The following is a 12,571-nucleotide window of genomic DNA, read 5'->3' as shown; positions in this document are numbered from 1 at the left end:
TTGATAAGAGTATTCATCCTCTGCTTCTTGTTTCATTTATGAAGCACTTGGGAAACAGAAAAAATGTAAACCAAACCCGATTCTTAATATTTCATGTGTAAGAGAGAACTATTGCAGCATTCTACAGAAAAATTTTCCTATCTGGAAAATAACAACTCTTTGGGAAAGGGTTTTGCTGGTAAGATGACTGACTTGCCAAATCCTTCCTCAGAGTTCATGATTTCAATCTGTGAGCCCTCAGTCAGAACCTGAAGACATTCAGGCAACTCATTATGTTCCCAGCACACCACTGGCAGGATATCAGCAAGGTGTTTCATGGAGCACTCCTGATCTGTTAATGGCAGATATCAGCACAGGCTGACAAACAGTACTTCATTCCTCTTTCTTCACATCACAGAGATTACCACTGAGAAACTCTTGACACCTGATGCCATGAAGACGTAAGTAAACAATCAAGTTTTATAACTCAAAAAAAACATTTATTTCTCTTATACTCCATCACCCTAAGCTGCCGATGCTGCTCCATGCACAGGAACTCTACTATCACCCACTCACAGAAGAGCAGCACCTGGGGTACAGTTTTTGCTGATGGACAGAGCTAACTACGTCAGCAACAAGATGAAATTAAAACTCATTTATGCCAAATACTATGTCATTCTGAACGATGCAATCCTGTTTACTCACTGCACTGGCAGCCAAGCTCCAACTGCCCCAGATGGAGCAGATTAATTATGATGCATTCCTTCTCTCTGAATGTCATTCATTCTATAGTCCAAAATCTTCACTCATAACTCTATCAAGTGTCAGAAATGCTGGTATTTATTGAATCTTATTCTACATTTAACACTGGTGATAGCTTAAAGAGTAGGGTGTATGTTACAAGGTCAAAGAGAGTCATAAACCAATACAATAAACAAGGCTGGCTGTGCTCATCTTGAATCATGTGCCACTGGGGTAAAAGTATCCCCCAGAAGGGAAGAGCAAATCAAGGGTATGGAAGGCAGAATTGGAAAGACCACTGCAAAACAAGCATATTCCATTTTCCCTTTAGAGGCCTCCCATCTGGAACAGCACAGAGTAGAGGAACAGTTCACACTGTTTGTGGCCCATTGCTAGCAGTAGTCTGCCATCTGCTGATCTGCGCAGCTGTGTCTGTAGCCTGCAAGGTAAAGAAGCCATCCATCTTTCCTCACAGCCTGCTCTTATTTCAGTGTACCCTGGTACAGGAGAATGTGAAATGCAGTGTCTACTCAGCTATGCTACAGTCAAGCAAAAGGCAAAGCCAGAACTAGAGGATATCAAAGTGCAGCTGACCATTACAGAGAGATGCCTGGACCTCTGTCAAAAAGCCGTTCTCTAAACTTACAGCTTTGAGCCACGACAAAAGAAAATAAAAACACAAAGACAGTTTACCCTAAAGCAGCTTCCTGCAACCAACAGAAAGTGGTTCTTGATACAGGCCAGCAAACTGCTGCCTTTCTGAGTACTGCTTGAGCTGCCACAGAGTTCCATAATTTCTCTGTTAACCCCTTCCTCCTCTGCAGGCAGTCCCTACCTATGTTCATGATATGCCACATTTACTTCCCTCTGCTCAGAGCCAGAATCCTTCCAGCAATTCTTCCTATGCAGGAGTACTGACAGAGCATGTGGGAATTCCACTCGCTGCATGTGGCCAGCTGTACAATTCCATTATGCAAATGGCAATGCTGATAATTAAAAGTGTTTATCAAGTAACCACAGAGGAACAGGGCTCTCCTCCATGATGAAACTAAGCCTGCATCATTATGGGACTATATATTGTGCCTACGTCTTATCTTTGCTATAATTGTCTTAGTACCAACCCAAGACACTGGTTTACAGTCAGTATTTTTGTGCATTATGACTATTGTAGGACACTGACAAATAAGAAGTCTGGCATCGGCAAGCTGGAATTAACATTTAGAGATGAGCTTTTAAAAACCCAGCTTATTTCTCCCCCTTCTCTAAGAAATTTGCTTTTGAGAGGTGAGTTTCAGCTGGTAAATAGAACGGTGTGAATGTCCAGGTCCTATGCAGAAAGAAGTTTCTATGGGAACTGTTGTAACTTTGGTGTTCTCTCAGATCTCTTTCAAGAAAAAAAAAAAAGAAAACCCCAAAGAAAATCATAAATCAAGACAACTTTTGAGCATCCATCAGCAATCTAAAGCTTAAAAGGAAAGGAGAATAGAATGATGTACTAAAACTTAAACTATTTGACTTTCACACAGGAATATACCACAGCAGAGGTTTTTCACCCACAACCACTTTCCATAAATGGAATTGAAGAGGAAAAATATGTGGAATTCATCTGAAAGGAAAAAATTGGAAAGAAAACAAAAATGGAAGTGGGTTCAGAAAAGTTCAGCGGAAAGAAACCAAAGCAGGTCCTGAGAGAAGGGGGACGAGCTGGGAAAACTGGAGAACTTGGCTCCCATTTATCCATATTGCCTGTGAAGCCCAAGCAGTAACACCATCCATTCCACCAATCATGGGACTTAATCTTACACCTGAGTAACCAAACACTTTTGGAAGGAGGTGATGTTTACTTTACATCTCTATGAAGAACTAATTCCCATTTCCCTGACTAGCCTTAAGGTTCCAGCTGGGATTCAACCAGCTGTTTCCTGGGGAATAAAAACAACCTACTGAGTGACTGTCAAGCACACCAAAAAGAGTGTAAAACATTTGTGACTCAGAACTGCATCTGAACTGGCACTCTGACATTCAATATTATTTTCTCAAAAAAAAAGTCAAAACCTACGAACAGACTTAACAAACCTATTAACAAACAAATAATTTTGCAATGGTTTTGGTAACCCCAATAAGACTTCAAGAAATCGTTATGGTCCACATTCTCCAGATAAAGCACCAGCGACTGGAAGGCAGGTTAAAATAACAAAGATCTAGACTTTCTTTTTGTTCTAAGGACGTTATTTTACTCCTTTTTACTAAAAACATGATACACTATTGCTTTATTTGTTATCCCCTAAAAAAATATTCAAAACAACATTGACATCAGCATAACAAGTGAATAGGAACCAGCCAGGAACAGATTTAGAGAAAAAGTGGGGAAAGGTTCCCTAGCCATCAGACAGATGAGGTTCTCTAACAGCTTTCCAGTTCTGCAGGAGTACTGCATTCAGCTCTGATGCCCCCAACACAAGATGGATGCTGAACTGCTCAAGTGAGTCCAGAGGAGACCACGGAAATACTACAAGGGCTGGAGCAGCTCTGCTTTGGAGCCAGGCTGAGAGAGCTGGGCTGGTTCAACCTGGAGAAGAGAAGGCTCCTTAAGGGGAGACCTGAGAGCAGCTCCAGTGCCTAAAGGGGCTATAGGAAACCTGAAGGGGGCCTTTAGACAAGGGCCTGTAGGGACAGGACAAGGGGGACTGGTTTTAACCTGCCAGAGGGGAGACTGAGATGAGCTCTGAGGCAGAAGCTCTTCCCTGGGAGGGTGCTGAGGCACTGGCACAGGGTGCCCAGAGAAGCTGTGGCTGCCTCATCCCTGGCAGTGTTCAAGGCCAGGTTGGACACAGGGGCTTGGAGCAAGCTGCTCCAGTGGAAGGGGTCCCTGCCTGTAGTAGGGGATGGAACTGGGTGATCTTAAAGGCCCCTTCCAACCCAAATCACTCCTTGATTCTGTGATTTTGCAGTAAAGACAAAATGGCACAACTATTTGTTAAAAGACAGTAGATTTACCGAAGACACTGTACGACCTTGACATCAGGTACCTGAACTTGATGGCACAAGTTCACATGGCTAGAGCAAAAAATCACCTGATGAGTCTTCTTTACAGCCACATTGTGAGTCCAGTATTTGATCCTAGACAACTCAACCTCTGTGTGGCTCCCTGTTTCATAGGGAGGTTCACTGGATAATGCTATAAGCGGGCTAGGACTCCTCAAATATCACCAAGGTGGGAGAAAACCAGATTTACTCACATGTACAAAGAACCTTGACTAGTGCTGACAGTTGTTAATTGCCACCTCTGTTACTTTTTCCCATTAGAAAACATGGTCTTCAAAGAATTTAGTCAGAATTCATTGAATAATATTTTGAGAGAGGGAAAAGGTGACAGAAAATGTTGCAGTTACTTGCAACTGCTAAAACTGTGTCTTGCTGGCAGCTTCATTTGGAAGAAAAATATAATCTCCAGTGAAAGTGATTTATCACAATGACACATCTCAATGCAGAGCTCAGCAAGAGCTACTTAATACACACACACAAAAATGAGAATGAGAGGCAGAACACTGAAGACAATAAAAAAAAATGCATTTCTGATACCTTTGGAAATTACAGTCCTCTTCTCCTCCTTTCCCCACAAAAAAGGCAGCTTTCCCACCAGGCTCCCAGTCCAATCCCCAGACAATTGCACACTATTCATTCATCTGGAGTTTTTTTCATTGGAAAGGACTTACTCTGTTATGTTTGGGTTTTACTCAGAGTAAGTGAAAAAATTTATCACATACAAATGTTAAGGGAAAAATGCCAAATATCCTAAGGGTTTAGGTTTTAATTCAATTGAGGCAACCATTTTTTTTACCCCCAGAAATCAGTTTCTTAAACCAAAATTTACTTTTCCTCTTAGTATTTTCATGTCATCAAAACCAATTTTCTTTGGGGAGGGAAAAAAAAAAGGATAGAAAGCTTTTGATGAGACATTTTTCCAGAAAACAAATGAATTGCTAAGTCCTTCTGAACTTCCTGGCTAACACTGTATTTGTCACGCTAGCAATAACAGAATTTAGTCGGTCTGTTCTAAAAGCACATGCTTTGCTCTCCCATGGAACAGCCCATTTTCAGGAGGTGTTAGTAGAGGAGGACCAGACACAGCTGAAGAGGTCTGGCAGCATGCAGGAGGCTGAGGCACACATCTCCACAACTGCACTCCCTCACATGCTGTCTTCTGGTCACGTAAGTCCAGTCTCACTGTTCCTTTCTACAGACAGTGAGTGAGGGTAATGACATACAAGAATTACTAACCTGTCCTCTTCCCAGCACCTAGCACTAGGAAAGTAAGTACAATCTTGTCTTAGGATATTGTCCAGGCTCACAAAAGATGATGTTCCTAGTTTGGAGGGCAGCACAGCTAATACAGTATATATTTCCTGATTCTGTGACCTGCTTGGTGCACAGACATGACTGTCAAGAGTGCTAAAATGAACTAGAAGTGTGAGATCAAAACATACTCACTGCTCCTTTTTCCCTCTGTGAAGGAATTCATTACAATATTTTTCAATGCAAGACAAAAACTGGCCAGATGACAACTCAGATTGAAGTCATCAGGTACTGTCAAGGCTTCTTAAGAGGAAAAAAACCATAGGACTTATAAGCACAGCATCTTGCCAGCAACAAGATTCACTAGTATCCAACTGTCTGCTAAAGAATGGCTCTATTCACCCACCTGCAGCATAATCCTTACATGGCCAGCTATTCACTCTTGTGCCCTAAGCAAAATCCTACAAAGCAGCCAGTTTTATTTGGCATCGGTTGCTATAGATATCAGTGCATCTTGCTTTTAAATTAGTTCAGGTGTGGTTTAAACAGTAGGAATAAGGGATGTTGTGGAATTTTAGAAAGCCTGAGGACATGGCTTTCTTCAGGGATCAAATTTACAGATGTTATATTTAACAGCATATCCTAGAAAAATAATTCCTCAGTAGGCAAAAACTCTAATTGCACTGGGATAAAAAGACAGAAATTTCACTACCTTAAAAGTTCTTCTCCATTTAAATCACCAAAAAGAGAGAGATTTATGCAGCTTGGTTGCAGATTTTCAGTTCTGTCAAACAAAAGATGGGGAAAGAATAAAAATAGCAGTAAAGTTATGCAGTGAACACAGCATTTGTCTACTTCTCTACAGAGTACTCTAGTATAGACCAATTGAAACAGCATAAGAGCAGCAGAGTTTGTGGAAATTAAGTAAAACAAAGCACACAAATTAAACAAGGAAATCAGTGAAGTGTCAGAAAAGCTGGTATTTCAATACTGCATAGTAAACACTTTAATAGAGTGATACACATTTATTTCTTCAAATAAATCATAACTGATTTAGCAAAATAAAGATCACTGAAGACCTTACTGGTAAGCAACCGAAAATGACTGTAGCAGTATCTTTTGCTGCCTTGTATACAAAATATCAGAAGAATTGCCCAACAGATGCAAAAATAAACAAACTAACAAATGATTAAACAGCTCCTGGCTGGGCTCTGTCTGCCAAATCTCTGCCTGGAGAGGACTTTTATGCCCATGTAATGAACTCTCAAAATTAGGGACTTACAAAGGAAACAGCTGCTTAACCATAATGGTAATTACCCTGGTCAGATCGCAGAGCGCCCAACCTTGAGGCTGCGGCTCAGGGCACCCATCTCCTGTAACAACCAGAGACGTAGAGATGGAACCAAATTAGTGTCATTGCACAGAGCTTGTGGCCAACTCATCTGTATTGTTTGTCACAAGACAGGTTAAGGAACAGGACAGAGCAGTGTGTTTGGCTTGACTGTGTAGTAGGCTCTTCCAGGAAGGACTAAAGGCTGGATAGAGGCCATATGGCATCATCATAAGGTGCTGTGGGATGTGAGAAGCAACATGATGTGGCCCAGCTCACACACCCCACAGCTTGTGGCAGTTTCTAGCCCACCCTGAAAGTTAGTGAGGTCAAGTTCCTCTCCCACTGCCCATTGAAGCTCACCCAAAAGCCACACAAAAACATCATCTTGGGCTCCAAAAGCATCCAGGTACTCCCTAATACCTGTAGTATTAAGGCTGAAACTATTATCCCAATAGTCTGTGGACCTTGAAGCAACCCTGTGTGCAGTGCTGTTCATCTTACTGGTGAGTCTCATTCATCTCCAGAGAAAGTGGTGCAGGCCCATCTGCTTCAGTAGCAGTGGTTATGGAAAGAGAGAGGAGAGTGTTTCCTGTAAGTACAATATATCCTTCATTAGCAAACATTATAGTTGAGGCAAACCTAGATAAAATCTAGCTGAGTGTCTTTCTCACAGTCATCTGGCAACTTTGTGCCAGATGGAGGGGTCAAGCCTAAAAAGCAGAAATCCTGACTCTTAGTTTTCAATTCTACCTACTAGAAAACACAGTTTCCCATAAAATGCTATTTTCCATATTTATCTTGGTACCTATATAACTATGAATAGTCACAAATACAACACTCCTTAAATTCTTCTTATGTTCATGTTATTCAATAGATGGAGGCTGAGACTTCCCTTGCCACATATCCTGCCCTAAGTGGTGGAAGCCACTGAACGGAAATGGACAAAGTGCTGCAGCTTGCACAGAAATTATTCTGATACATATGCCCAAGGTAAAATCATCAATTATTTATTCAGCAGCTGACACACATTACCACTTGATAATATGTGCCCTGTAATTCCACACTGGCACAATCAGTTTTGGCGCAGTGATCTGCTGGGTTAACTGCATAGCACCACCTATGAAGTGCGTCCACAGCACGCTGGAATGTTCATGCATAAACTGTATCATTCCAGCTAAAAGAGTACTTGGGCTGTGAAAGTTGCTGCAATATTCATATGCACAATAGGGTGCTTTCAAAAATGTCACCTGCCAAATACATTTTCTGACAGAAAGTGATTGCTGATATGATACTAGATCATTTCTGTCTGAATGGAGTTAAGCATGGCTTGTAAGAGACCAGGACAGCAGTATTTCAAGAAGCAGACAAGAGATTAGACAAGTGACAATGCTGATCATGCAGCTGCAATTAACTGTCTTTCCTCCAGTCTCTCCTGCAAACTCCAAGAAGGGCTATGCTTTCCTCCTGCTGCTGCAGGTTGATTAGCCGTCAGGTGGGGAGAGGCTCTGGGGATGGCATGACGCATTAATTAAATCACTTCTACCAGCTAAGTGATGACACTTTGATTTATAGCAGAGCTCATTCAACTAGACACTGGCATATCCTGGGCACCAAGATGAGGAAAAGCCAAGCTGGGAAGCAGGTGGGAGAAGAGGGGACATGCACATGAAGGAAAAAGAACAAACTGATGTAAATACCTGCAGCTGAGAGAGACTATTTCTGAACCAGCATGCTTACAGAAAGCTATAGGAATGACCATAAAACGTGAGATGAAAAATATTTAATTCACACTCCTTATAAAGTATTTAATTTTGGTTGCATCTATAACAAAAGCTGCTTTAGGACAGACTCTTGTAAAAACCTCTCAAACTAAATGTAACATGAATTATTTCATAAGGCACATTTCAACCTGGCATACTCAGTTTGTGACTACAGACATGAGTCACTGCCATCTCCGGGCACAACAGCAATCTCAGGAGAAGGTAGAAATCTCCAGAAGGCAGCATAGGGCAGCAATCCAGGGGCCAGTTTTAGATGCTTGCCCAACCCACTCCTGCTGCATCTGACAAGAAGCTGTCTCCTAAATATTATGTTTTAATTTCTCCCTCTGCCACAGGGCGATAACATCATTTCACCAGCCTCTGCAAAGGGTTACCTTTATCCAACTTGATCTATTTCGGTTAGGATTCTGACATTTGAAAAGGCTAACTTAAACCGTCTTCCTATTAGAAAGCTTCTCTTTTAGTAACAAGTGAACATACTCTTCCTTGGGAACTCTGTGGTTAAAATTACAAACCTGCTTAAGGGAGAAAAATACTTCTACACCCCAGAATCCAAAATAGGTCAAAGCATGATTACCATTACAGTAATATTTCACTCCCACTTCTGAGTCAACCACATTTTGGTAATCCTTCAACTACTTTTTTTCTTTGAAAGCCTGTTTTAGAACACCTAAGTTCTAAGACACGCCACATGCTGCACAGGCCAGCAGTATTTTTAGAAAGCCATACCTTTGTATCTTTGAACACAGAGGAGGTTTGTTTGCTCACAACATTTTGTGGGGTGAGCTTTATTTAAATAAAAGATCTTTAAAATATATACAAACTTTTAGCAAGAATCATTTTGGACCTCGTAAACTACACCAGGTTCAGTCTAGTTCCATAGATGAAGTGGTAACACTTAAGAAAAACATCAAACAATAAGGTTGATTTAGAGGATGTAGTAACCTGTGTTGCTACAGCAGACAGTAGTCTCAGTCCTGTCTGAGGCCATGTCATGGTAGTTGCTTGTAAGGAGATTAAATAAAACGTGAATTTTTATTATCCAACCTTTCACTAACAAACAAAATAAAACACCTCTACTGATAAGGCTTCCTTAACAGTGACCAGCAAAATAACTGCTCTTACTGCAAACCCAAATTCTGATCAGAAGATCTCATGAGCCTCTTTGCTTGGCACATGCATCTTGTATATTTATTTTATCTCATTAACTTTGCTTATCTAAATTATATTACTTCTTTCAGCTCAAAGCCTTCCTGTGTCTTCTATAAACAATTTCCACCTCTCTCTGTGCTTTATCTCATTTATACGTGTGATTACTGTTTCACTTGATAATATCTCGAACTTTCCTAGCATATCCCCTAGGACCCCCAAGTGCTTTATGACTAATTTATTGTGAGAGTCAGACACAAGAAACCCTTTCCAGAAGCAGCAACAACAGAGAAATTTGGATCATAAAGGAACTCTGTAGCAGACCTGCACATAGACAAGCGTTTAACCAATATCATTTGTCCTTATTAATGTTGTATAATGTATTTGGATTCTTCTGCATCATCAGCTCCTAATAACAAGAGACTTTATTTAACACTGAGTTTGGTATGTAGCTAGGCGGGGGTGGAGAAAAAAGCCAGCTTGCTTTTAAATAGATCCACATGCATCTCCTTTTCATCATTAGAATAAATTTCCAGAGGGGTGAGCAGAGGTTTAGCTGCATGACTCTCATTAATGTTAACTTTATTTCAGTAATGAGGTGAAAGTACAATCACTGAAGCTAATATAATCAGAGCGATGAGACAAAAGTCTGCTGCCATAAAATACTGCTGAAGAAGATGACATTGACAATACTGATAGGTAAGGAAAAATAGGTGTCAGCAGCAAAATGATGCAGTGAGGGCAAAGACCTTGCCTTTAGCTACAGTAGTAAAACTTCAAACTGACAGGAACTGTTGCACTGATGTGAATGCACTGACACTGGTCAGAGGACTGCCTGGCAAGATATTGAATATGCCAACACTCAGCTTTTCTACTCCCTAGCAAAAAACTGAGGAAGCAGGGGGCTAACAGTCCTGTGCCCTTAAAAGTCGTTTAGGAAGAATAAGGAAGATTAATGGAGCAGCAAAAAAAGAAATGTTGAGATAAAAGAAAATGGCAGGTGCAGGAAATCCAAAGCAATTGGTGACAGCACCAGAAGACAATCCCAGTAACATATTGCTCCAGAAAGACCTCATATAAATGACAAGTGTGAGAGCCATCATGCCATTGCACTCCATTACTTTAGCTAATAGAATGATTCTAACAGAACAGGGCTGGGAAGAGTTTTATAGTAATTAGCAAACCTACTAGCACCTATTTTTCTTATGCACAACAAAAGAAAAGCAGATGGAGCTGTAAAAAGAAACTGTCAGGAAGAAAAAGTGGGAAGACAGACACTGAATTGGGTACCTCTGCAGAAATAAAAGTAATAATTACTTTTTTCATTACAAAACCAGTATATGAGGAATTTTAGCTTTGCACTAAAAAATACATACTGTGATAACTCTACTAAATACATAGCACATAATCATCCACATGCAAGTACTATTAGTGGAGAAAGAACAGAGGAAACATAATGTCTACATGCACTCCATATAATTCTTGCAACATTCAGTACCTCTGTAAGTAGCTCAGTATAACTTTATCCAGACACCATAAACACAAGGGTTTTTTTAATCATGTGGAACTGATCCATTGCAAGATGTTGGTACTGAATCCACGATTTTAACCTTATCACTACAAACGAAGTGTATTTACAATGACATGAACAAGATGTGCCTTTTCATTTGATTTCATTATCTTACCGATCCTTTACAGACTGGAGCAGAATTGCTCCAAAACTGCTGATGCTGAGCAGTGAATGCAGGTGGTAAATCCTCTCACCCACTGGATTAAGACAAAGCATATTTGGTTTTGCCATACTGCCTTGCTTCATTGTCTTAGTCATTGTTATTGCAGATATCCAACCATAGCAAGAAGAGCCCTGATCAATATGTCTTTGTTGTGTAGACTTGAATTAACTACATCTCACTTTCCTTTGACAGCAACACAGATCACACACAGCTGCTGCTTCCACTATGAGAAACATGAATTCTGGAAAGCATATTCATTATCCGGCTGTTCAAAGCAACAGAGCATGTAAGCCTCACCCTGCCTGGGTTACCTGAGAAATCAGCATCTCCATCTGATTGACTGCCAGCCAGTCACCTTCTCACTCTAACCTTGATGTGGCAGGACTGTGACAAACGCACATAGTGTAATATCACAAAATATTTCACTGATGCTCACAAATAAATAATTTGTTTTAATAGCCTGGTACCTTACAGCATTTCCTCTGGTTTTGAGGACAGAATATATCAACTCTTTCAACAGAACCTACCCAAAAGCCAGCTGGCGGGAAGCCAGAGAGAATCCTGATGAGGTCCAAAGTTTCCCTCCTTACCCGACTTACAGCACTCAATAAATTCCAAAGGAATTCCACTAACCACCACTGCCATTTTTTTAGCTGTAGGATTTGGGATCAGAAAAACTGACTTTACAAAATGTACGGCTACTTAACAGATCTTCTGTAGTGGAGTATTACTTGTACATCAAAACCCAAACTCTGAATTAATATCTATTTTATATATGGGAGCAACAAAGTCCCTGTAAGGTGAGGTTTTCTTTCACTCATCTTGCAGAAAAGCACAGCGCTGTCGGTCACCAACTCCCACTATGTTTTCATGGGCCTTATAATACTGGTTGCTTTTTTTCCAGTTGCAGCCACTGGATGAAGGTGGCTACACAGAAACCTCAGATTTTACACAAGAAAGAGAAATGAAACCTTTACTGTTATAGAAGGGAACTCAGACCCTTGAAACTTCATTATTCTGCTTTCAGGTGATAAATAAGCACAGTTCTCACTAAGGTATTGTATGAGTGGACCTGGCTTGTGATTGCTGAGCATTTAAGAGCTAGAGAACTCTCAGCATTCAATACCACTGGTCAGGTTCATGTATCACCAGTAAATCATCTCACTTCTAACTGCAAAGCTATTATAAATAGAAACATGCATAATACAGATAGAACCCAGGTTGAATTTACAAACTAGCAGAACAGGGCATGTTGATCACTGAGTCTTCCCAGGTGTCACTAAGCAAAGGAGTTCTCTGTTCATTTATTTCCTTAGAATTACTTTCCAGTACAGGGCTGTACCTCCATACAGTGAGATGAAGGTTCATGGGTACAACCCATTTAGGCTCATTTTGAAGTAATAAAATTTATATTAACTACTCAAAAAATTAATTGATCTTGGTGCTATTTTTGGTACTACAACAAATCTCAGTGTAATGTTTTTACTATGAAGTCTGATACAACCTACACCTTTCTTCTTTGTAAATCCTGTTTCTCCCGCAAGCAAGCCTCATCTGCT

The sequence above is a fragment of the Melopsittacus undulatus genome, chromosome 12 (genome assembly GCF_012275295.1).
Source record: "Melopsittacus undulatus isolate bMelUnd1 chromosome 12, bMelUnd1.mat.Z, whole genome shotgun sequence".
Classification (NCBI taxonomy): Eukaryota; Metazoa; Chordata; class Aves; order Psittaciformes; family Psittaculidae; genus Melopsittacus; species Melopsittacus undulatus.
The sequence above is the reverse complement of the archived record's forward strand: the minus strand, read 5'-3'. Positions refer to the sequence as shown.